Raw genomic sequence first — 26,903 nt, forward strand, 5'->3', positions numbered from 1 at the left:
CCCTGTTTTCTCAGAAAGGTAAAATCCAAGATAATGTGAATTTCTTTGCAAGATTTGCATACAATCTTCCTTAGCGGCAGAAGGTTTGTAAAGAATGTACCTTTTGAAGTAGCGAGGCGAGGCTCCCATGGCGACTTCCAACTTCCTCATGCTAGAGAAATCTGAAGGAGAAAATGAAAGGAAAACTTCAGAAAAATAAAAAAGAATACAACAGCAAGACACCAACATAGAAACAGGACAGGAAGAAGGACAGGCGAGAGGGAAGAAAGAACCAATGCTCACACAACAGGGTGTATGTTCGAGGAGCAAAGGAAACCAAAGAAGGAAGGAGAGAGCATAAGAAAGAGGAAGCACAGGGAAACACCGAGAGCTTCTGAAACTGAGGATGTGACCTGAGACCAGAGTACCCAGGATGAGATGGACGCAAAAGAGACAAGGAGGAAGATGAAGCAGACCCATTTTCTCAAGTCCAGAAACCACCTTGATCCAGGGGAGGGTTGGGGATTACCAGGTGGGTGTTAGGTTGGTGATGGGCTACCTTATCATTCGATCTTGCATATTTAAAGGAGGTGGCCTCTGAAAGGAGAGAACTGAGGTGGACAGAGCTGTGGAAAAAAGGCATAGAACAAGAAAGGTCACTCAAAAGAAAAGAAAAAAAACTTTAATCCAGCAACAAAATTATAAAAGAGTGAAATAAACCACCCAATCCAAATTTGTTTTCCTTCTTGTTGTTTTTATTATTATAGTTTTGTTATTCCTCCTTTCTCACTTGAACCAGATAACTAACTTTCTGTAACAAGACACTATTTTAAAACATAAACAAAAATGGTACAACAAAAAAGTCGAGAAGAAATTAACAAAAGGCAGAAAAAAGGGAAATGTTTTTTTAAATGATTCCTGCTGATTTTACTCCATCCTGTTTTCTTATTTTGGCAGCAAGAGCTTCAGGAGTCAAATCAGCTGGGAACACCATAAGTGCCTCATTCTTTTTGCTAGACTGACAAAAACGAATTCTGTCATTGTACATTCTCACCAAAGAAAATCTTAATTTCATTATCATGGATCAATACAGTTTCATCAATGTTGAACATTATTTCTCTGATCTCACTGAGTGTGAACCCATAGCCAGCACTCAAGAGTGGCTTTAAAACTTCATTTGCTTTTTCAAAGAGTGCAAAGTTAACCGAAGGCTGACAGTTACATTTCTGCTAAGAACTTATTGTACCTTCATATTTTCAAATGTATGCACGCATGCAGTTCGGGTGAGCATACAAATCCACTGCAAATACATTCACGTCAGTGCTTAGATCAGCTACTTGGGTGAAAACATCATCTTAGAAAAAACTAGCTGCAGATAAAAACATGTTTGCCCTTTGACACTCACATACTCTTATTTTTTGTCAATCCTTTTGGCCCTTGTTCTGGCTAAACCACAGATAACACAATGAAGATCCTCTGCTTTCAGATCAGTTGTTGGAGGTGGACGAGGGGTAGCCATCGATCTAAGTGGATGGACACTGGATTTGGTTGTTGTTGCTTTCTCAGAAGACTCAGATTCTTATTGTGATTCAATGGTTACTGCTATTTTTGGACAATTGTTTTCCAGGTTTTTTCCATTGTGTACAACTTGTAGCACTTGTTGGTACAATGATAAAATATTTGATCCTCTTCAACCCTCAGTTTAAATTCTTTTGTGAACTTCGTCTTCCCATATTTCTGCAGAATCTCAAACTCTTCTGTCCAGATGCAGTTGATGTTAGCTTTTCTTTCGGATTAGTTTGGCATATGACACATTTTTCTTTGTTGAAGGAGTCCTCAGATTTTGTAGTTAGCAATATCCTGTCAGAGGGTTAAGACCCTCTGCTACCACCTGCTTCGCTCATGTTTACGAATTTGAATCAACGGAAAACCTAAAACAAAAACAATGTTAAAATGAGTTACCTATATGATGGCTAAATAAATCCGTTATAGAGCTGCCATTTTGGAAAATTGCAGAGTTATTTTCTGTCTCTATGAGGCTACTTGACCCCCAACACCTATGTTTTGATACTAAAATGAAGTAGATAGGTCTCATGGTTGCTGAAATATTACATCATCACTGCGACACATCTTCCATTTTTAAAAATGTAGCCCAGAAAAAATCTGCCTGGATTAGCAATGTTTACCCAAGCTAAATTACTTCTCTAATGATACAAAAACACAAATAAAAAATTAAAATCCACGGACAACAATTATGTACAGAGTTATATCAATGGGCCAGGACTAACAGGTTTTAGAATCCTATAACCACTGTACTCCTGAAAATTACAAATTCTGTCTTCTTGGGAAAGAACCCTAATAAAGAAAATAAGAATACACCAAGACGCTACCAATTTGGAAGTGAACGTTTCCACCCACGACTCACAACCATATATCATTTGTATCATTTCAAGCGACACAGATTGAAACTAGATTATTAGAACAGCAAATAGGCCTTTACTCCTTTATTGTTTTCAGCCTGTCCGGCCATAACAATTACAAAATTACAGATTAAAACACTGTAATTTAAAATTAGTGATAGGATATACAATATATCAAATAACATCTATGGTTAATCGTAGTTCACTTATATTCAGACAGACATTGCGACACCATGAACAAATGAAGCTATTGCAGAGTATGGCCACTTATACTCATAACCTTCCCTTATCACTCATAAGACTATTAAGCTAGTGGCTCTAATTATCCTAAAGCTTACGTTAGTGGCTCTAATTATCCTAAAGCAAATACTTAATCTACCTAATCTACATGGGCCCAGTCTGCAAGAGTCACTTTGTTGATAGTGAACAGAAGTGACCCCATCTATCACCTAGCTATGGTATGTCTATCCAACTGTTCTAATAATCTGTGATCTCAATAAACTAAAAGTGATAAAAACTATACAAAATTTAAGGCTCTTATTTTCCATGCTTCATAAATATATGCTGAGACAGCCAACACAATATCTTTGTCATCACTGTGCATACACAGGGCTTCAGCTTCCTTACAAATCCTGACACCATACTTTCTAAAAATGTGGACGTAATAACAGACGGTGCAAAGAAATTGTAAAGTGGAATAGTAAAAGAAAGTGTACAAGTGTTTCTCGGCCCCCCAATATGCCATGTGTTAGTCACTGAGGTCACTGGTAACGTCCCCAATGCGAAATTTGAGGTAGAGGGATTGTTTGTCCACCGGGTACATTGTGTCGATAAAAGTAGCCGGTTTGCATTCTGGGTTAAAGGATAGGTAATGTCTTAACAATGGACCAGATGAATTGAAGAGCCTCTGCGTTTTGTGGACCCAATAGGCCCTTATTACTGCAGAAAGGCTGTCTGTCCTAATATTTCCTGGATGTACCTAAAAATCTTCTAGGTCCAGGGCAGCCAATGTCGTTGCAACGTGATTAAACCAAGGAAACTTTTGAAAGTTTTGAAGTCTCATGAGGTCTGTCAGCGCATCTTTATATGGTGTTAGATCCTCCTTGGACCAAACACGGAACCAGTATCTTATTGGTGCCAGAGCTGCGAGGTCTTCGATTTTCACCATTTGTAAGTCTATTCTAATGGCATCCATTGGGGTGCCACAGCCTTGGCGAAGTAGGCGACGAATAAAATGTTTTTCAGTTATTTGTGTGTCTGGGATCTTTTTAAAGCCCCAGATTTCCGCGCCATACAATGCTGCAGCCCTCGCTTTCATTTTATATGCTAATATTGCATGTGTTGCAGAGTGGTTCCCTACGGCTTTGGCAAATCTTGATACAGCTCCAGCTTGTTGTATTAAGGTGACATTGTTTTTATGTGCCTGGGGGTTTCAGTTCATTTTATCGTCTACCCGACAGCCCAGATAATCGTAGGTTGTGGCACGATCCAGAAGCCTGTTCTTAACCTTGAAAGTTGCCTGCAGTTTCCATTTTTGATTAAGAATCATGTACTTTGTTTTGTGTACGTTTATCATCAGATACTTTGAAGCACAGAAGTCCTCTAAGCCCTGTATTAAATGATGCATTGCTACCTCAGTTCAGCTAGTAGCACAGCATCATCTGCAAAGAGCAATATTGGTATATTATAGGTTGCAAGTTTAGAACATCTACATTTAAATTCTTCAGTTTTTGGGCCACCTCTTTTATGTAACAAATAACAGTGAGGCGAGAACACACCCTTGTTTGACCCCTCGTTGGATTGGTATCGCCTCTGTAAACTAATTTTGCGTACTATATCTAACCCTTGTAGAATTTCCAGTATGTAGTAGAATTAACAACCTTAAGATTTTTCTTGGGATGCCCATCTCTGCCAAGAGGTGCCATAGTTCCGGGCGGTCCACACTGTCAAATGCAGTCTGAAGGTTGCAAATACCAAATACAACTGTGTATTCTTTAGAGAGACATATTTGGAACAAATCAAGGTAATTCTAACAAGTTGGTCCACTGTGCTTTGGCCTCTCCTGAACCCTGCTTGATATGATGATAGTAAATCTCCTTCTTCTAGCCAAAGCACTATACGTGATTGCAGCAGATTGCCAAAGATGTTTCCACCGCTGTTGGGAAGAGAAATAGGCCTGAAATTGCGTGGGTTATCTTGTGGACCCTTTTTGTGAATTGGAACTATTATTGATTTTGTCCAAGATGACGGAATTTCCTTGAGACGCTAGACGGCATTATATATTCGGGTTAAAACAGGTAGCAATATTGCTAGATGGCTGCGATAAGTGTCTGAAGATATTCTGTCTGGACCAGCTGCCTTACCTGGTTTTTATGAAAGAATGGCTTTCTTGACTCCCTTTTTGTTAAATTCGAACTCTAGCATGTTGACGCAAGACATAGCATAGGTCAAATGTACAAGCTTAGTCTGAGGGTTATTAATACAAACTGACTGATCGAATAAATACTTTGTGGAAACTTTGGGCCATTGGGCCATTGTCTCATAGTTGTTTGGCAGCTTCATTGTCCGGTTAATGCTGGGTCTGCTTACTGCCAGCCTTTGTTTATGCCCTATTGGGTCCATAATAAATTCTGATGGTAAATTATTGTCTCCTTGATGTTGGCCTGTGGAGCGATCTTTTGAATCCATAAAGGCTTCCATTGATTCTGTGTCATCACCTTGATACAAAGCTGTAAAGTGGTCAACCCATTGCTGTGGGTTGATATTCAGTTTCAAGTTTTTTGTTGGCCCGTCGCATCCCCTCCTGATTATTTCCCAAAATTTTCTCTGGTTTTCGGTCGAGATTGCATCTAAAAATTCTTCCCAGAGCTTATGAGGGAAGTTCTTCTTTTTATATTTTAATAGTTTCTTGTATTGAGACCTATAGGCTAAGAATTGTTGCTCATTTCTCTTGCTCGTGTGTCGATTCTGCAAAGCCTGTGAAAGGGACTTTTAAAATTTTAGGCATTCGCCTTCGAACCACCCTTGATTTGCCAGTGGGATGTTTCTGTCTATCTTAACTCTTTACTTTGACATTAGTTCCTGGAGATCATTGAATTTTTACAGCCAAAAAGGTGCATCGTCACCTGGCAGGTCTAAGATTGTAGTGTACAATACATACCAGGATTGTTGGGCGATTTCTGTAATCAGCTGAAACGGTTTTCAGATGATCTGTACCTGGGTGCATATTCCTAATAGTAATGATCGTGGTCACTTTCAATCCTGGCCTCAACTTTCATGTCCCTGATGTAATGCCAGGCTTCGATGTTAATTGCTATGTAATCAATGGTACTTTGCCTCCTACCAACTTGAAACGTGGAATTCAGGGCTTTGTCTGAGTTAGTTCTTCCATTTTGAGTACACATTCCGCATTCAAAAATTAGCTCTCCCTTTTTTGAGCTTCGGCCTCGCTCTATGGGGGGATTTGGAATATTCCAAGCATTATCTTCTTCAACAGTCAACTCGTTCCCTATTATGGGATGTGGATTGGTGTTAAGGTCACCACATATTAACAGAACATTACTGCAAGCCTGAGATAAGCGCCCTACTCTAGCTCCAAAGGGTCATTCTACCTGGGCTTCTGCTCTTCTACTTAAGATGTACTCTTTTAATGGTTGCACTCCTGGCTTAACTTGAGCCCAGCTGGAGGGAGGAAAGTAAACAATCACTAGTTCGAGTGACCATGTTTGCTATTGATAGAGCATACATGTTGTTACTTAAAATGGTATGGGTTACTGCAAAGTTTTCAAGTAATGATGTTTTAACCCAGATTGTCAGGCCCCCTACTGGCTTGCATTTGCAAAATTTCAAAGCCAGTATATGGTAGGAGCAATAACCATCTAAATCAGTGGTTCCCAACCTGTGATCCGGGGAACCCTGGGGGTCCGCGAAGCCTCATCAGGGGGTCCGTGACAGCTGAGAAAATTAAATCATATTAACAGATTGGGTCCCCAGCTTTCGGAAATGACTCAGTGGGGGGATCCCGGGATTCCAATAATGATTCAGTGGGGGTCCCTGAGTTCCAGTACTGATAAAGTGGGGGTCCCCAGAAGTTAAAAGGTTGGGAACCACTGATCTAAATCAGTGACATTTACAGACCAAGTTTCCTGGAAACAACTGACATCTTGTTGTTTAATGAATTCTGACCAGTCCTTGTCCTCCGTTTTAGATTTTAGACCCGCGATATTCCAACTTAGAATTTTTAATGGCTGTTTTATATTTCCTTTTGTTATCGCAGGGTACATTATTTGCTACCCACTACGCTGTTTTTGTTTAACCAGTAAGATTTGGGCTTGCGTCTCAGCTGTTTGGCGAGCACTCTTTATTTGCATAGTTTCTAACAGGCAAAACCTCATCTTCCTCAAGTCTGGCTGTTGGGGGAGTGGACGGAAAGAGTTGATTGCCCCCTGCAAAACTGAGCCAGGTGGTTCCTTGATCTCATTATTACTCCACAAGTTTTGAAAATGTCTTCTTTTGACGAATATGGGAGGGTACGTTTCATTTTGCGGGGTACATATTGTTATTCCCCATGTCTACAACGTGATGGAATGACTTAGGATCTCATTTACTATCCTTGCAGAGCTCCAAACTGTTTCAGTATATTCTCCATAGATCGACCCTATCCTTTGTATGAATCTAACTGAGAGTAGATCTCTGGTTGATACGTTATGCAGACCCGGCAATGAGTTTACGAGGTGTATGATGTTACTCTTGTTTAGTATGTCGTGGCTCCCTCTCGAAGAGTACTCTGGGCAGAACATGATCGTTGCTTCCTGTTCGTTGCTTCTGCCAGAGTTCATCACTACACTCTCACGCCTTTCTTGAGACTGACTTCTTTAGGGCCAAGGATCGTCTTGAAGTTTGTTTTTGGTGTCAAATGCAGGCCTCAATGAAACCGGCCATGCCCTCTCATCCGCCTGCTGGGGGGATCTTGCCTGGCTGATATGTTCATCGCGCAAGTCCTTGTGATGATGGTTTATTAAGGCAGGAGCCTTGAATGTAAAATCATTTTTGTCGTTGCCCCCCTGAATAATTGTGTTTGCACTTGTCTCTCTATTCACAGGTTCGATGTGCTTTGGTTTTAGTTCCCCCAAGTTAGTTTTATAATTGCGAAATGATGTACACTTGAGGCTGGTGAGCACTTTTTGCTGTTGCAATTCGCTGCCCTTCCACCTTTCACACGCATCATGTACTTGGGCTAACTGGTCTGTTTTAGTGTCGATCTCTTCTTCGAGGGAGATAGCTCTTGAATAGCATAATGTCTAATTTGGCATCTTTGATTCCTGTGTTGTGTTCCCTATTCCGTTAATCGGTTCCTCACTTACCCTGTTAACCACTGTTTCCGTAGACTGGCCAATTTCCATCCCCTTCCTTGTTAAGTTCTCATGGTTGGGTTCTAGGCCTCTCCTATATCCAGTAGGAACATGGTTAATGTGGGAATGCAGGGTGCAACCTTTGTCACACAATAGAACTGGGTTTTTGTTAAAAAAAATCATCATTCTTGTCAGGCGTTGGTCCTGGAGACTCTATCAGTATACAATGCCCCTCGTTCATTTAGCAAGCGACATTTTTCTTTTGGGGTTGTGTTGTGTTTTGGTTGTGCACCTTTAACTGCCCAGTTACAGATTTCTGATCTTTTACAATCTGCCTTGTTTTGTACCACTTAACATTTTTCCCCTTGTTTTTGGCCTTACTCTTTGGTTGCCACATTATTCCCTGGGACTTCCTCCCTGCGACAATAGGAGTATCAGTTACCGCAGTAGGTATTCCACTTGGTTCTTCTGCAATACCATCTGAATATCCTCCAGTTTCCAGACTGTGTGCAGGGTCCGCAAATTGTGGGGATTGACTGGGTCTACTTGGTAATTTTATGAGCTCAGGGCCTGCGATGGGAATGTTTTTAAGGCTATTTGTTGCTGTCCTCAATGATGTGTTGATTACCTTTGGGACTTCCATTAATTTCTCTATCAATGGACCACATAATTGCTTTTCTCCCGATTCGGCCGTAGTCTGTTGTCTTAAATTTTCCCTTACGGCACCTTCTACCAAGACCATTTAGAGATCTATGGCCTTTATAGAGACTGTAAATTGCCTTGTCAGTTCGAGTTGCACATCAAGTATTTTGGACTGGGTCATGAGCGCTACTGCTATTGAATCTAGTGTTACACACATGGTCTTCATTATACTAAGTATTGGTTGGTCCAGTGTGAGATCTTTTTCGTACTCCATTGAGCTTTGAGCCTGGGCCATCAGGAATTGCGTGTCTTGACCTTCAGATTCTCTCCCGCCCTTAGCCTTGTCGCCCCTTCATGTGTTTACATCCAGGAAGTTCAGGTCATCAGATGTTATGCTATCCAATTGGGGGTTGATATTACAAATGGAGTTACCAAAGGAGAAATTGACGTGAGGAGAAATCCTGGCTGGGTGATCCTGGGTACAGTGTGACCAGCCTCTCTTGTCGAGCCAGTACAAAGTTATCCATTCCACTCATAGATGAAGGAGAAGAATGGGTCTGGGTTGGTCTTATAATTTGTGTAATTGGTGAGCGAGTTGACTTGGATCTCTTCCCAACTACATTATGGAATTTTGCCATCTCTAAATGGATACTTTCTGGTTTTGTTTGAGTTGCCTGGACTGTCTGAGGTAAAGTCTCAGATCCATGAGGACCTTGTAGATCTTGTGGCCCTGTGTATTCATGAAGGCGCTCTCGGTCTGCCCCTGGCTCTTCTTTACTTCTCCAGATGTACTCCCCTCAAAGTGTTGTTCACCCTGTAATGGCAGAGAGAGACATTCTCTGTCAGGGAGAAGGCCCTTACTTAGGTAACTGCACTGTGGTTTAAGTGGTGGGGATAAATCTGGCTGCCGCCACCCTGCACTTGCTCCGAGTCGACATGTGGCTTGGATTGCAATGTCTGTTTCTGTTCAGCCGTCACGTTCAAGTAGTTGTAGTAATTAATTAGTAATTAGTTATGGTATTTGCCTAGGGTATCTGTTTATCAGTTAGAGAAGAAGAGGCCCTTGGGCCCTGATTGAGAACTGCCTGATCATGGTTCCTGAGGCTCTTGATTCTCTCCTGTTCCAGTCGTACCCTTGTTCCCCATACTTGTCTCCTTGTTGCACTTATGGAGTCGCCCAGGCTTGCGTCTCTTCCATCTGTATCACTCTTCAGTGCTTTTATGCTCCTAGTGCTGTCTGTTTTCCCCTGCTCTTCTTCGGTGAACAGGGTGTTGCAATTGCCCTGAGGGCCGGTGGTAGGAACATTAAAGGAGCTGGAAGTCAGACCAGTATCCCAGGTCTCACCCTTGTCCATTTTACACTGGCTTCCGGGTATGAGGCCCCTCACATTGGGGTCTATTCGCTCTGCAAAGCCTGGGGTTGTTATCATGTTTCCAGCGTCCACCTCCAGCCCCTCCACCTCCTCAAGACCCCTGGAAACCTGGTCAATTTGCAACTGTCCTGTAACATGTTCCTGTTCTTGTTCGTGTTCTTGTGCTTGCGCCGCCTTGTCTCACCTTGATCTCCCCTAGTTCCATACATCCCAGGAGGTTGAGTTTATTACTTTAGCTGAGTAGCCCTAGGAATGTCTGATGCGGGTCGGCAGTGGGCAGACCAACAAGACACAGCAAGCCGCACCAACCTAACGGCAGCTGCTTCCGCCGTGCCCCGCAATCTGAGGCTCTGAGCCTGCCTGCCAGCAGTCGACCATTGGCTCCGACCAGCTCCAAGTTAAACTCTCAACGATCTCACCAGCAGCCGGTGGTCTCTCAGCGTTCAGTTAACTGGTTGATTATCCGGGGCAACCACGACTTGTCCCGCACCTCCGGTGCGTTCTCCTCTGGGCCTCTAGTCCTTGTGACCCCCAGGCCAGATGTCGGCCCCACGCCAAGGAGGGGTCAACACCAACTGCAGAGGGGGTAGAAGGGGTATGCAGCACTATGAGGGTGAAGGGGGGCAAGGCAGACAAGGCGGGGGCAGAGTAAAGCAGCTTACCCGCTCTCAGCTTTCCTCCTCTGGTGGCGTCATCTGGCTGGCTCACTCACTGGTAGTTGCACAGCCTCCTCCGGTGGTCGGGTCAGGTTGGCTTTGGGTCGTGGGTCGCAGCCGCACTTGGTCGTGCCGAAGCACCAGCACGCCAGGTGCCGGCAGCAGTACAAGCCGGCACCGATGAGGCAGTGCGTTGATGGTGTGGTACCACAGCCTTGCGCCCAGCTTCTTCCTCTCACCCTTCGGCTCCTCCTGCAGCAGAGTTACGTTGCAGCGTCACATCAGTGTCAACAAATAGGAGAAATTAATTGTCGCCACAGATTAGAATGGTGTTTATCTGCAAATGTCTTACAGTTCACCTGAAAAAAACACGGAAATGCACGACGGAGAGAAAGCTGAATACGCCCTTCTTTGCTTCCAGAATTACTTCATGTGATACCATCAGGGTCAACAGTCGTATGACAGCACCACTTTGATGTATTTGGGGATTAAAGTGGAAGTACTGTCACATCCTACAGTGTCATCTGGGGGATGCACTCATGACGTTTCTTCCACTGCCACGGTCATTTTGGCAGTTTGGTGAAATTACATCACTTGATTCACATGTACTAATTCAGAAAGGATTTAAATATATTAATTATTTTAAGATTGTCAGAAATTTAATTTTTCCTTTAGCTAAAAGTTTCTTTTGCCACCCTACATTTCTGAACCATTTTAGAAAAGGAAGTCAAAACAAAACTACATTGTATACCAAAGCATAAGTATTTTAGGAACATTTTATTTCTTCTAGCTAAGAATGCTTTGGTATTAGGTGACTTCATTCTTCATTTAGATGATCTATCAGACCCTATCTTGGTGGACTTTACCAGCTATATGCAGAGCTTGGATTGGCATTTTGGAGATATTGCTCCTTCGCACACGGCTGGCCATATGTTGGATGCCATTTTTACAAGATCAGGATTGATCTCTAGGAATGGCAATAGGGAGGTAGACTGGTCAGACCACCTTTTATTATCTTTTACGCTTTCTCGGTTGCCTCCTATACCTAAACTCCCTCCTAGCATTGCCCAAAAAAGACAGTGGCATAAAATCAATAAGTTTAATTTTCCTCAGGCCCTGAAAGTGGGCTGGGCCCAGGCTAAGCTAGTGGGAGGCTAGTGGGAGGCTCTCACCTTGAGATTTTTGACCAGGGTTTGAAAAGGGCCATTGATGCGCTTGCACCACTAGCCGTGATAACTCCTAAAGTCCGACGTGTTCAGTCGGCACCTTGGTACTCGGAGGAGTTGAAAGATCTGCAAAGAACTTATCGCAGGCAGAAGCGTAAATGGCTACTGAATAAAACCCATTTAGAAAGAGGAAAACTTAGGGAAGCCCGGGGGAAGTATAAAGTGGCCATTAAGCTAGCGAAAACTTAGCATTTTTCTAAAGTAATCAGAGGAGCTTTGAACTCGTCTAGGAACTGTTTAACACAGTTCGTGCCTTGACATCTTCTTCGTCAGTAGTTTCGCCGTTAGAAAATTCCCCTCAATTCTGTCAATCTGTGGCAGATTTTTTAAATAATAAAATTACCAATTTGATTTAGAGGGCAAAGCTTCTTCGTGTTATGTAGAACCAGTGTACGCACTGGACAGCTTTCAATCTCTCTCTGCCAACACAGTCTGTGATCTTCTCATGGCATCAACATCAGGCGCACCTACGGATCTCTGTCCACCTCGCATCTTAAAGTTAGCTCCTCAGCTGGTGGCCGCGGCCTTAGAGCCAGTGTTTGCAGAGATTCTTCAGGAAGGGATTTTCCCGGCAGTTTGGAAGCAGGCCACAGTGATTCATCTCACTAAAAAACCGGGAAAAGATGCTGCGGACCTTACAAATCTTCGCCCGATTTCATCACTGGCGTGTTTGGCCAAAATGTTAGAAAAACATCTAAATTATGAGTTATCTGTTTTCCGTCAAGATAATGGCAAACTGAATCCATCTCAGCATGGCTTTCGTGGTGCTCATAGCACGGAAACAGCACTAATTTCTACTTCTGACATTATTCGTCGTGGAGGCAATCTGGGAGAAGGTACGATTCTGGTTCTGCTAGATTTGTCAGCAGCTTTTGACACTATCTCTCCTACCATTCTGCTCAATCGTCTGTCCCAGGTTGGAGTGAGAGGCAAGGCTTGGCAGCTACTTAGCTCCTTTCTCACGGATAGAACTATCACGGTGGCCTTTGGTGACCACCGGGCTTTCCCTTTCCATCTTCCGTGTGGAGTTCCACAGGGGTCTTCCCTCAGTCCGACACTTTTCAATTTATACATGGCGCCTCTGGCGAACCTGGTACATTCATTTGGCTTCCAGATTATCTCCTATGCAGATGATACGCAGGTGATTGTGCCCGTTTCTCGTAACTGGGAGGAAACAAAGGAGAATTTTCAATGCTGCATGACAGCAATTAACAATTGGATGGCCACTAATTGGCTTAAACTTAACGGGGACAAGACAGTGATTATGTGCTTTGGGTGTAACAACTCTCCTTGGGACACTAGTTGGTGGCCCCCGGCGTGTGGGGGTTGCCCGTCACCTGTGCCCGCCGCAAAAAATGTAGGCATCATTTTTGATGACACACTCTCCTTTAAGTTACAGATTAATCATATAGTCAAGGTCTGTTTTTGGATACTAAAAACACTTAAGAAAATTTTACATCTTTTAGAGGATGATTTAAGGCGGCCGGTGGTGCTGGCGTTAGTCACTTCTAGACTTGACTATTGTAATTCATTGCTCCTTAATGCGAACAAATCTTCTCTAGACAAATTACAGTCAATTCAGAACGCGGCTGCACGCTTAACCTTGAATCTCCCTCAGTCTACATCAGCCAGCAGATGTGTATCATCTCTACACTGGCTTCCGATTAAGAAGAGAATTATCTTTAAAACACTCTGTCTTACTCACAAAGCATTACAGTCGGAGGGTTGTGACTATTTGAAGTCTACTCTGCATCTTTATCAACCGTCGAGATATCTGAGATCTTCTTCCAAATTTATGATCAAGGTGCCTCGTTGCAACAAGGCCAGATGGGGAGACCGGGCCTTTACGGTGGAACCGGCCAGGCTCTGGAATGGCCTGCCCCTCTCGCTCCGTCAAATGTCGATTCATCTTTCTTTTAGGAAAAGCCTTAAAACCTGCCTTTTTGCAAATTAGACTCTTTTGGGGTAGCTTGTGCTCTCTTCCCTGTGTCTCTGGTTTGACTAGTTCTTCGATGCTTTTGCCGGAATGCGCTCTATAAATAAACCAATACAATACAATACAATACAATACAGTTTACCCCTGGAGATAGAATGAAACCCGTGCTCCAGGCTGCCCCAAAAACTACAGTGTTGCAGTTAGCAACAGCATAATTCCTTATACTGCTGTTCTAGGATTCTTTCATGTTACCGATCTGCACAGACCTAAAAATTTATTCTAGCCGATTAGATATGTGAGCATCCCCATTCCCCAAAATGATTTCACTTGCTCCTTTTCACCATAATACCTATTTCAGACAACCTTACTCAAACCCATACATTCTTGGTGCATCCCAGGCACGACTGTCACTTCTTGATAGATCATATACAGCACTGCAGCACCCCAGAGACATCAAGCCTTTATCCTAAACTAGGGTGAGAATCTTTGTACCTCGGTTAAGTTGTACAGCACTCTATTACATAGGTGGTTCAGACACACTTCATACATACATTAATAAAGAATAGGACAATCTGTTGCTTTATTGAAATAACATTGACCCCCTGTTGTGTCTCACTGTATGAATGTGTGGAATCCGTTTGACATTCACCTTTAATATCTCTACTTAAAGTGCCTTCCTCTCTGTTCTCTTGCATCTGCTCAGCTTTATGTCAACTTATTTTTGGATTAAATTAATGGAATCCGATAGTCCAGAAATCTAGTCTGCACTATCATTCAAACAGGTCACAGGCGCAAGACAGACTATCAGGAAGAATGAACGTCATTCAGGTTGTGTGTTCCTTCCTGGCATATAAAACAGACATGGCTGTACTTATCACATTCTAAGCAGTAGCAAATCTGCTCCTACGTAATCATTAATTCTACCTACCTATTTTTCCAAACTCATGAAAACTGCTGAACCTCACTTAATCCAAAATTAAGACTCAATAATGATCTTCATTCGACAGTAGTCCAGTCATGTCAAACTTTCACTGAATAAACAACTGGATTGATTAAAACATCCTCTGTTTAACACAGTTAGCCTTCAAGGAGACAGGTCCATCCTACATAGTGGGCCATCCTGTTTACAATCCAGAATCTACCACTATCAACTGATCTGGTGCGCATTAGGCACATCCCTGGGGTTGTATGGCAAGCTATCAAGTTTTAAACATTGTGCTAAAAATATTGTAGCCCAAGTTTTGACAACAAAATAATTGTGGAGGTTAGTATATTTTGGCAACTATTATTTGCTCTTTTGAACACCACATCTCCTTCCCTTCATGATAAATATATCACCAATGGACATATATTTGGAATTACATTTATTTAATCAAACACCTGAAGCCACCACTGCCTACCTAAATGACATCACCCTTGCTTGGGTTGGTGATGAACTGAGGGAAGCCTTAGTGACTCCCAACAGTAAGGCTGACATTATCAGGGTGATAAAAAGCTTCCATGGGCAGAAAGCCCCCATGTCAGATGGGGTTAGGTGGAATTTTATTAAAATTATAAAGATCTACAGGTTTCCCATCTCTTACAAGTTTACAATGAGGCCCTTGAAATGGGCCAATTATCCAGTCCTCCAGTGAAGCAGTAATCAATGGCTCCTTAAGCCGGTAAGGATGATCCTACGTGTCAGTCACAGTTACTCTATAGGGATAACAGCATTTTGGCTAAAATCCGGGAGGGGATGGGTCCTGGCGTCTGCCAGCACTGTACCGCTGTACAGGACACCAATGCGCCATATTACACATCGTAATACGGCAGGCGGAGTCCTGCTAGCATGGCGGTGCTGGCATTGGAAACGCCTCTCTTCCTCCGTCAGCCAGGCCGATGGGGTTGGATTTCCGCCCGTAAACTAGCAGAAATCCAAAGCACCTCCAAATATGGCGGTCTTCAGACCGCCAACACTGGCAGTCTGTTGGCGGCAGCGGCTTCGGCGGTCTTGCAAAAAGACCACCAAAGTCGTAATGAGGGCCGATTATTTCATTGTTTCACAAGCCTCAAATCTACTTTTTGTACTACACAGGGAGTCCTGATCCGATTCCCAGCCAATGGATATTTTAAGGCTTCTAACACCAACGCTTAATTATATTCACACCTAAATGTGTTGTTTGTAATTTGGCAAAAATGTATAAAATGTTGTAGTTTGGATAGTATACTACTGAAGTTTCATTGGCAGCATATTTTCTAGTTCACTTCCTGATCACTTACTAGCACTCCTCACGAGCAATGCGCTGCTTCAAAGATCTTTATATTGTGGAACATCTTATTATTTACCAGTTATGTAATACATTGTCCATTTTCTAAAGACCATTCCTTGCATATGTAGTTTCATTTCATTAGGCGGAGGAAAAGAACACCTTTTTCAACCTCTTTCCCCATTGTAAATATCCCCTGCAAAGGTTCACCTGACAGAATCACCTGGTGTTTATAAATGTATTGAATTCCCAGATTCTGAGGAATACTGGGATACCCCATTATGATAGTAGTTCATTTGTAAATATATTTTAGAATGTATTGGCTTGGGTAGGTTTGTTACAAGCCTTGTTCTGCTGTTAAATGCGGCCCCCCTGGGCAAAGTGGGAGTAAGTAACACCCTTTCGCAAAGCAACTCAATTAGTATGGGCACTCATTAAGGATGCCCACTCTCTCCCTTCCTTTTTGCCTAAAATGTTTGGCCTGCAAATTCACAGTATATCATTTACTTAGAGTGATATATTTTCCATCCAGGAAGATGTTGCTCTTGCTTTATGCAGCTGACATACTTGTTTTGAATAAAAATCTTAATGACAATGTGACCCCATTGCTGTGAGAGAATATTAGGTTTGGAGGCTACTCCAGGCTCACAATTAACTGGGATAAAACATGACCTTTTTTTCTTACTTTGTGTACTGATAAACGTGTCCTAGAATGTACCTTAAAGTGGTATGCTACATCGGTCAAATAACTAGATATAATGGTTCATCTTGTCATGGATGTGTTCTTTCAGGATAACTGTGGCCTAGTGTTGGACAAATTAAAATCTCAAATTGAGAAATGGATTACGCTGCCATCATCAGGATTGCAGTTATAAAAATGGTACTCTTACCTACATTTCTCTACTTATTTATGAACATTCTAGTCCCCCTGAACTCATAATTTGTTAATAACTTTCAGTCCTTCCTCACTACACTAATATTGAATGGGAAACGTCAACCTCTTTGAGGCCAGATGTCTGTTATTGCACAATTTCCTTTCACTGGAAAAGTTATTTTTTGTATACCAGATTTTGGGCCCCCCACCTGTGGTACAAAGTATCTGCTGTTGACCTGTCTAATGCTGTTTTTAAACATGGATAGCAGACAGACTACTTGCCAAACAATGAAGACCTAGTGTTATGTTTACAATGACTAAACTCCATGATCACCTCAGCACTTGGTGACCTGCCACCGTTTTAGCCCATTTAAGTTAGGCCAGAATGTTTCACGGTACAAGGATCATGTCGACCCAGTACAAAATCGAACATTTGTGGCAGAAGATTTATGAGGACCCAATCAAGTAAGCCTATTTGTGACATCTTAGGAAATATATACCCATTAATTAGGCTGGCAAAAATAACTTCTATGCAGAAAACAATCTTATGCAGAAAGTAAGCACCAAGTATTATTCAAATCTCTTGAATCCCTTGCCTCTCCTGTAGCATCATCTGCTTTAGTTGAGTAGCTGGTCAGCTTTGTCCATAACGACGTTTAGAAAATGTGAGACAAGATATTATTAGCAGCAGTTTAAAAGCCTGTGTCATCAAAATATATGTTTGTGCTCTAGTTCTGTTCTCACATTTGAAAAAAAATAATGTCCTCTTGTTATTTTGAGAAAAGTCTAGAAGCAAAATTGACTGGGTCACTTTCTGATGTAAGTTGCTCTTTCAGATAAGCAAACTTGCAAGCCATCTTCTTTGCAGGTACTGAACAGCTCTTTTAGCTTTGGTTTAATTCTGTCAGACTTACATCTGACTTGTCAAGTCTCCATTAAAAATATTGTAGGCCAGATGATGCAGCCAACATCTGCTCAATACTCTGGTTGCCATGCCGAAAAGGATGTTGGAAAAACTGGTACTATGCTCTTGCAGTAATTTGCAATACACTGTTAGATCCTTTTCAGGCTGGACTTTGTCCAGGATATAGAACTAATGCTGTAGTGACTTTGGTAATGGGTTAAAGGAGAATAGTTCAGTGGTATCAGAGCCATGATATTGTAAAATATGTCAGCAGCCTTTAAAAATGTTGATTGTCATATGATCACTGGTTTCACAGTCTGAGAATAAAATGTACCCTAAAAAGAACTGAGCCCTTGTTGGATAGATTCGGGTACTTCAACTTGGCACCCTCACCTCATCCCAAAGGCCCATCAATTGGGCATGCCACAAGTGTCTTCTCTGTATCCTCTGATGTTCAGCCTGCACATTTTCTTGTGGGTTAGCCTTGTCCTTCTACATTTATGTATATGATACTCTGATTCTGTTGAGCAGGAGGGGAGACGTGACACAAATTGTGGCATGCTCCTATGGGCACTGGACGTTGTTAATTAGTGGAGGAGTACAAACTATCTGAAGATAAATTCGCTGAAGTCAGATTTTCCTAAAGGCTCTGTTTTTTCTTGGGATTCCAGCTTTCATTCTTCACCTTCATACTCGTACCCCACCCCTTTTGGGGTGGTCGGAAGGGTTTGGAACATTCCTGATATAAAGAAGTGCTTGGAACATTCTGGGAGCCTGTTCCCTCACACCAACAAGAGATCGGACTTCCCCCTTGCAGCTGATCCTGTGCCATAAAGCCAGTGTTTAATTAGAGCTGGTGGCACCAGGTGTGGCCCACGGCACCTATTTTTTCTCATCAAACTCAGATTCAGAGCAAGAGAGAGGAAAACTCAACAAGCATTTGCAATGGAATGGGTCTCGCATTTGCTTGAGTTAGAGCTATTAGCATTGTAAATTCCTAACTAGACTTTTCTTGCCACATAAACTGACAATAAAAAGTAAAACAGGTGACAGAAGCGAGCTGATTCAAAGCACCACAGCCGCCATGAGCATGAGAGTTATTAGCTCGTGCGTGAATGTCTAGAAAGGATTGCGGCTGGGATGAAAAGCAAACCGAAACCGAAAACTGCTGTAACAGGAGGAAACATGATGTAGTGCGATGGCCAACAAAAATGTTCACTTAGTTAAAATGCCTGGGGAGGGAACTAAGCACACAAAGGAGGGACATTTCACAAAATGCACCAATAAAAATGCAGCATTTAAGACAAGCACAACAGAGAATGAATAGCAAGAGCGGGCGTGGTTAAAAGCCCACAGAGGGATTACAACAGTATAGAGCGCTTGCATGCTCGACCCTAAAAAGGAGTGGGATTATTGAAAAGAGCAATCAAAGCTTGTGACATAAGAAGAAGCTATTCAACTTTTAAGTTCACCTGTTAGGCCAAAAAGGCCAGTTTTCAGCAGGGGTTCTCACCAGAAGCTCTTTGCAATTCCGCCTCCACCAAAAAGAAAATGACAATTAAATAATAATTTTTATGATGCCTTTTGTTTTAATGTATTTTAAGAATGCCCAAACCCTAATGTTTCTCTTGTTCCTTTGGGATTATTGGGGGTGGGGTTGCTGATATAATATGGTTTGAGTGTCACATACTAATTCAGATAGTGATGAAAAGGAGCACAATCCTATAACTAGACATACTTAGAATTAGTTTGAAAGAAACCGTAAGGTAAACGTTATGACACTCCTGAATAAACTTTAATAGGTCACTATACGAGTTTAATTCCTAAACATTCTCATGTAGCTATACAGAATTGCCACACGTATTTGAGAGTTACATATTTTCCTAGTTTCAAATTCGTGAATAGATGGCAAATTGACCTGAGAATGAGAGGCAGGTTGTATACTGCTGCCCTATCACATTTTCAGTTCGTGGATGGCAGCTTGGTCACAGCTTACACTGTTCAAGCTGTAGGGGTAGGGAACTCACTCACCCAGCGAGATTGTGCTTTGTAGGAAAGAAAAAGAAAAAGTAGTCCAGAAGCTATGTGGAAAACGAGGAGCCTTGTATGTTTTCATTAGTTGGCCGGTGCGCTTGAAGAGGGCTAAACACCCGAAAAGGCATGACATATGCATGCCTTTCACAAATGAAATCAAGTGAATTTTAAAAGGCAAGCCCAAGAACCAACAAAACTGATGGGTGTGCAATGAGCGTGGTTAAAAGCCCACAGAGAGATTACAACAGGGGACAGAGTGCTTGCGTGCTTGACCCTAAAAAGGGGAAAGAAAGAGGAAAAGAAAGACAGAAAATGGGAGAAAGCAGAAATGAAAAGAACCTTCAACAGTGAGATAAAGGGGTAGAGAGTACCTGGTGGTGGATGAAACAGGCCTAAGGTGGAATAGAGACTACACAGCCTTGATATTTGGCACCACTGCCATTGGACAGTAACGGCCACGGGCCTTTGAGCAAACCTTTGCTTTGGTCCCAGCACTTATTACTGTACAAATTAAGCACAGCCAAAATGACACTTTGCCTCAAATATTGTCCCAAATTTAGCACTGCCTCTATCTGTTTTACTACACAGGGACCAAAATATCTCCTTTCTGTCTAACCTCTGCAGCCCGTATCTTACACTCCACAGTATTTTTACTAGCAAGTCCTCCTTTTCCTTCAAGAACTGTCTGCCTGGGGCATGGCTTGGCGGCAGCCAAGATGGCCACACTGTAGGAGAGCTCCGGTCACCACACATAATTAACCCCCATATCCGTACATTATCCGACAACATTGGAACTAAAGAACCTGCCCTATAGCAGAAATGACACCCCAGTAAACTCTACGGGTGCGGGGTCCTGCTTGCTGGCTAGCTGCTTGGCGTGGTGGCTGTGGCAAAGGAGCGGGCCGAGCGGCAGGCCAGAGAGAGAGATGGTTGCTGGCGCCCGTGGTAGAGAAGTGCTGGCGAGCCGCGGACCCGCAGGAGGAAGGCCGGGAGGCAGCAATTGGCGTCGACCCGGAGTGCGTGACAAGTGAGGAGTGGGGGCCTGGGAGTGCATGACTAGGCCCGAGCCATGTCAGCGGAAGCCGGTGAGGGGCTGCTAGGTGTGGGCCGCTGGAAGAAGACTGGGAGGCGGCCGTTGTTGTTGGCCCGGAGCTTGCTGCCCGGTCAGGAGTGGGGGCCTGGGAGCACGTCGCTCGGCTCTCGAGCTGCGTTAGTGGTGGCAGGTGAGGGGAGGGGTACACTTGCAGCCAAAAAAGGGCCCGACGACCGATGAGAGAGGTAAGCCCAGACTTTACACTGCAAGTTCTACGTCAGAGACCGAGTTTTGATGAGGTAAAGAAGGCCCTGAGAGCAAAAGACTTCAAATACATGATGCTCTTCCCAGCCAGACTAAGGGTTGTTATGGAGGGAAAATCTTAGTTCTTCGTTATGCCGGCGGAGGCCTGGGACTTGATCGAAGGCTGGTGCAAGGGCGGTAAGCGTACTCTGAGAAGCGTGACGTCAGCCAGAACATCGGACCAACAATCTAGGGTCGTGAAGGTACAATCCGTACCATACGCATCCGACCTGAACACCGCTGAGGATCAGGAGAACCGTCGAGTTGGACACCGGGAAACAGAGATGATCCGGCATACACTGAGTTACGACAATCGGGGGCCAAAGAGTGACTATACACTGAAGAAAAGGCAGATGGTTTTGAAACATAATTAGTTCGGGGTGGCGGTATGCAATGAAGGAGGATTGCCAGGGGACAGATATCCTACTATGAGTAAAATAGTGATTATTTGGTAGTCAGGTGGAGCCGATGTTTGGATACTAGGGATGGGCAAGGGGTGTAGGGCTCGTGCATCCACTTTCTAAACGCTGACTGGTGACGCCAGCCAGTCCTTTACTAGTTTGATTGTTCTAGGGCGACAGGCGCTCTGTAAGTTGGGGAGGTCGGCAAGTTTGGGTCCACAATGCAGGGTAGCAGGGTTGGGGGTGTGTGATTGTTCTAGGGCGACAGGCGCTCTGTAAGTTGGGGAGTTGGGCAAGTTTGGGTCCACAATGCAGGGTAGCAGGGTTGGGGGGATGTTGGGGTGGGTTGTCCAGGGTCAGTTCCCGTCCTATTAGAGGCCTATGGTATTAGCTCAGCAACAAGACACTTACACGACATGTCACAACAGACTAAAACAGAGGTCAAGATTATGACCTGGAATGTCAATGGCCTTAGCAATAAAATTAAGCGCACTGTAATCTTACAATACATCCGGCAGCATGCACCGGACATTATCCTGCTTCAGGAAACTCATTTGAAAGGGAACAGATATAAGCAATTAGATCGAATGGGCTACTCCCTGATTGCACATGTGGGTTATACAACTAGTTTGAGGAGGGTTGGAATATTGGTCAGCAAAAAGGTGGCATATACTCCGGGAGACACGCGTGCAGACCCCTTAGGTAGGTTCGTACTGCAGGCAGGTACCTGGGAGGGTCAAACGATAAACATCTGCTCACTTTACGTGCCTACCAGGTTGCAAGGGGACACGTTCCGAGAGTTGGGAGGGGAGCTACTAGGCCTGCCCAGAGGCATCCTGATCCTAGGTGGAGATATGAATGATATCATGGATGTGAGGAGGGACAGGCTGTCTGGGCCTAGGGAGGTGGGGGAGTGAGTGTTCATGGAGGCGTTGGGCCTGGTGGACCTCTGGAGGGAGCATAACCCGGAGGAACCAATATACGTACTTTTCCACAGCACACAACAGTTTTTCACGTGTAGACTACATCTTTATACTCTATTCCCAGGTGGGGCAGTTCTGTGGGGCAACTCATCTTGCAAGGGGGGTCTTGGATCACCAGTGACGGTGGTACTCAGGGGTCCGAATACGGGACGGGGGCTGCCTCCAAGGTTTGACCCTTGGGATTTCCTAGATCTGTAATTCAGGGATAAGGTGAGAGAACAGACCATTCTGTACTTCCAAGAAAACAATGGGTCTGTGGCATCACCAGTCACCCTGTGAGAATCGTACAAAGCAGTGATCTGGGGCCAGGTGCAGGCGCTGATAGGCAGAATGAAAAAGAAAGGACAGATCAAAGTAAAGGGTCTGGAAGCAGAGATCAGGGCATTTGAGATGGCAGCTGTGCAGGCCGGTCGGCCACGTCTCAAACAATGTCACCAACTTAGACTTCACCAACAAGAGTTGAGGGATTTGGCAGACGGCAATGCAAGGGCACATGCGCTTGCAATTCAGCAATGGCTCTACAATGTGGGAGATCAGGCCAACAAATTAGTAGGCTGGCTTGAAAGGAGAGACGGGGGAGGAACTGGGTTGCGACAGTCCGAGATGCAGAGGGGCAGGAGTGCAAGACCAGTGGGGACATCGCTGAGGCCTTTGCGGACTATTACAAGCGGCTGTTTGAGTCCAGGGTCGAGTACACCGGGGTGGAATGTGCGGAGCTCCTGAGGGATGTGTCTCTGCGGACCCCCACCACTGAGAACCGCGATGAGCTGGAGAAAGAGCTGGAGGAGGAAGAGGTTGGTCAGGCCCTTCGAGACTTACAATCCGGAAAGGCCGCCATGCCCAATGGTATCCTGGTCGAGCTGTATAAATGTACAGTTAAAGAGGCGGCAAAGTATATGCTGCAAATGTTCAGGACATCAAGGATAGAAGGGATCCTACCATTGGATCAGAGAATAGCCACTATAGTGGTAATCCCAAAGAAAGGGAAAGACCCCAAGGCCTGCGGTTCATACAGGCCCATCTCGTGGTTAAATGTGGAGGTTAAGGTCTTGGCAAAGATCCTAGCCAACAGGCTGCGGAAGGTGATTAAAAAACTGATTCACCCAGATCAAGCAGAGTTTATTCCCCAGCAGGGGACTAGACTCAACCTCATTTGCCTGTACAGGGTCCCGCACATGACCAGTGAAGCAGACCATGAGAATTAGGTAGTGCTGGCGTTGAATGCCAGAATGGCGTTTGACAATATAGAATGGGCATTATTCGCAGCCCTGAACAGGATGGGATTCGGCCCTGGATTTTGCGAATGGGTGCGGCTCCTATACCGGTCCCCCCTGGCAAGAGTGCGGGTGAAACGGATAATATCTCGCCCGTTTGTGCTCAGCAGGGGGACGAGACAGGGATGCCCCTTGTCCACTATGATATTCACACTGGCGCTAGAACAGCTAGTGGCATGGGTACGGCAAGACCCTTTGGTATGTGGGATTATAGGCAAGGGGGGATGGCAGAAGCGATTCTCTTTGTACGCAGACGATATTCTGCTCTATACTGCGAGACCGAGAGTGACGGTGGACAGGCTGCTTCATATCTTCAAAATATTTAGTAGTTACTCGGGATACCAAATTAACTGGGACAAATATTTGGTTTACCCACTCACGGGGGGTGCCCTGGAGCTGCCTACGCAGTGTGTCACCCCAGTGGCAATGGAAGGGTTTTGTTACCTAGGTATTTATGTCACACAAAATGTGCCCAGGTTCGTGGAGGAAAACCTGCCAGTGCAGCAGAGGCGCCTCCAGGCGGATGTCTTGCATTGGAGGGGGCTCCCAGTCTCTCTGATGGGACGTGCTATGCTTTTCAAGATGATGGCCCTACTGTGGCTTCTGTATTGCCTGCAAAATACCCCATATGAAGTGCCACCCGGAATGTTTCAAAATATTAACAGTGAATTGAGGAAGCTGCTGTGGGACAAGGGTAGCTTGTGTACCTCCTTGACTAAACTCCAGAGGGGAGTGTTCAAGGGAGGCCTGGCGGTCCCGGATTTACATAAGTATTATTGGGCAGCACAATTGTGCATAGTCAATGACTGGGTGTTTGTGGCAGGAGAGGACCTGGCATTTTGGGTAGATAAAGAGGCAATGGGACCTCAGGGCTTCAATACGCTCCTATATGGGGGCGAGCGGGTGAGCACCTTGAGTGGGAGCATGAGGTGGGATAGTTGGAATGCTGTAGGCTGCTACAACTTGGCCACGCACTACACAGACACATAGTAGGGGGAGAGCAGCTACCAGAGTCATCGCCCCTGGAAGATAGATTACTGACAGAGCCTTTGACGAGTAAGGCTATCTCCCTGATATACAAGAAGATCATGAACAACTCTGTTTACCCTCTGAAGACTTTGCGGGCCGCATGGGAAAATGATCTAGGCACGCTCGAGGATGAGGACTGGGTGGAGGTGGTACAGAGCCCCAGGAAGGTGGCTATAGGGGCCCGTTTCTGTCTCATACACTTGAGGGTTCTACACAGAGCATATTACTCCAGAACATTATTGCATAAGATGGGTCTCACTGACTCCGACAGATGTTCCAGGGTTCTTACTTCCACACCCTGTGGGGATGTCCAGTGATTCAGGAGTAAAGGAAAAGGGTAATGGGTACGGTATTTGGGCTGCACATAACCCTAGAAGCGAAATGCTTGCTACTGGGCATTACGGGTGATGAGGGGTGGCCCAGACACGTGAAGACTTGGCTACAGTTGGTGGCTGGAGTGGCCAAGTGAAATATTGCACTGGGATGTGGACGAGGGACCCTCCGCGAATTGCAGACTGGGAGAGGGAGAGAGTTAGACTGTTGCTAAAGAGCGGAACAATTGATATACAAAAGAAGGGGAATGGTGAAGAAATATGAAAAATATGGTCAAAATGGGAGGCATATAGAGACACAGTTGAATAGCTAGGAAGGAGGGATTACCTTCTGGGCTCTCAGGGGGAGGGGAGGCAAGAGGGACTGGGCAAGGCACAAGAGATGATTTAAGATCAGTGGTCGTGTAATATTGGTCGATGGCCGGATGCTATTGTGTACCTTGTCTGAGCTACTATGCCTATGTAACTGATATGGGTTCCATTGTATGCTGAGCTTTGTTTACAATAAAAAGAGTATAAAAAAAAAACTGTCTGCCTAAAGCTGCACCATATTAGACCTCAGCATAGAAACCGGAGTTCTGTAGGTTCATATCACAAATTTTTGCTAACAGCTTCAAATATGTCTCCTTTCCTTGTCGTTCTGGAAACCTGGCCTTTTACAGGAACGGCCCCCCATCTCCTCATTAAGTTCTATGATGTGTACAATGAATTAATAATATGCCCAAACCTCTCTTGTCTTTGCCTCTTAAGCCAAGAATTGGTGCTTGTATTTTCTCGAGAGTCCACTGTGCTGTGAAGGACCTGCATCAGCTCTGTCTTCTGCAGCTGCTTGCTCTCCACCTGCTGAGAGCCTGAGTGAGGCACCACGAAGTGCATGCTGCTCTGTTTCACATACTGTAATGCGTGTGGTTCAGTGTCATATGTATTTGGCTTTTCATGATTGCTTACTACCAGTTTGGCACAAACCGGTGTAGTGCTTGAGCAAGCCATCATGTTTAAGATTCTATGTGCACCAGCAGTGAGCCAGTGAACATTGGAATTTGATGCATTTTGTGTTTCTTTTACTTATTTTGGCTTTTTGGGGAGGGAAGGTGTTGGTGGGTTTGGTCAGTCCGTGATTATGATGAGTGGTTATCAGGTCTTTTCTCTAGATCCTAGGGCACTCAGTGATTATAGTATAAGGACCGCTGGTTGCCACTGGTGTCCTACGGTCTTAATATTACGGCACTCTAGTAAAGCACTCCACTGATGCTCATCATTCTCTAGTGGTACCCTGGGTGAGCATTCAAGACTCACTTTAGGATGCAGTGGCAGGTTTGGAACACGGATACCATATGACACAGTAAGCTTACACTATAAAATTAATGTTTATTCAGAACTACCACTTATAAAATGAATAGGTCTTTATTTGCGTATAGGAAATATGGAGCCGTTAGAATAAGACACACAACTAAAAACCCAAAGGTCTTAGCAACCATTTAGGGTGAGATTCAGCCCAGAACGTTATTCTAGTGCTTAGAGCTTTGAACTGTGTGTGTTTGATTTAACAGTAAAAGTGTCACAATACTATGTACTGTGCTGAGACAATCCAAAAAGAACAGATGGTGGACGGAGTGATGAACAATGCAAACATTCACCCCCAGTCACGAAGATCTGGGTTTAATCAATTGTTTTGCCCGCAACACCACTCCAGTTTGGACCTAGCCATAGCAAATCAGTGTTGACCGTGCTTCCCATGGGAACAGTCCAGCACAACAGATAAGCCAGGTCCTCCCTGGACTGGAAACAAGCATCCTGGGACCGGTTTCGGGGTACAACTACCATGATGCCTTGTTATTGTTTCTGGAAAACAATTTAAAAATGTAATATTGGTTATTCTCTCTTTTATTCCATGTATGCACATATGT

At 44.2% G+C, this 26,903-nt stretch overlaps 1 long non-coding RNA gene across 1 annotated transcript in view; it reads right to left on the reverse strand.

The window, feature by feature from the left end:
* Positions 1 to 816: 816 nt before the first annotated feature.
* Positions 817 to 26,903, reverse strand: part of LOC138273819 (uncharacterized) — a 199,270-nt gene continuing 173,183 nt past the window's right edge. Inside the window, exon 4 of the long non-coding RNA XR_011200296.1 lies at positions 817 to 1,910. This is a non-coding gene — a long non-coding RNA (uncharacterized lncRNA). The remainder of the gene's footprint in view (positions 1,911 to 26,903) is intronic.

This window comes from Pleurodeles waltl, chromosome 2_2 (genome assembly GCF_031143425.1).
Source record: "Pleurodeles waltl isolate 20211129_DDA chromosome 2_2, aPleWal1.hap1.20221129, whole genome shotgun sequence".
NCBI lineage: Eukaryota > Metazoa > Chordata > Amphibia > Caudata > Salamandridae > Pleurodeles > Pleurodeles waltl.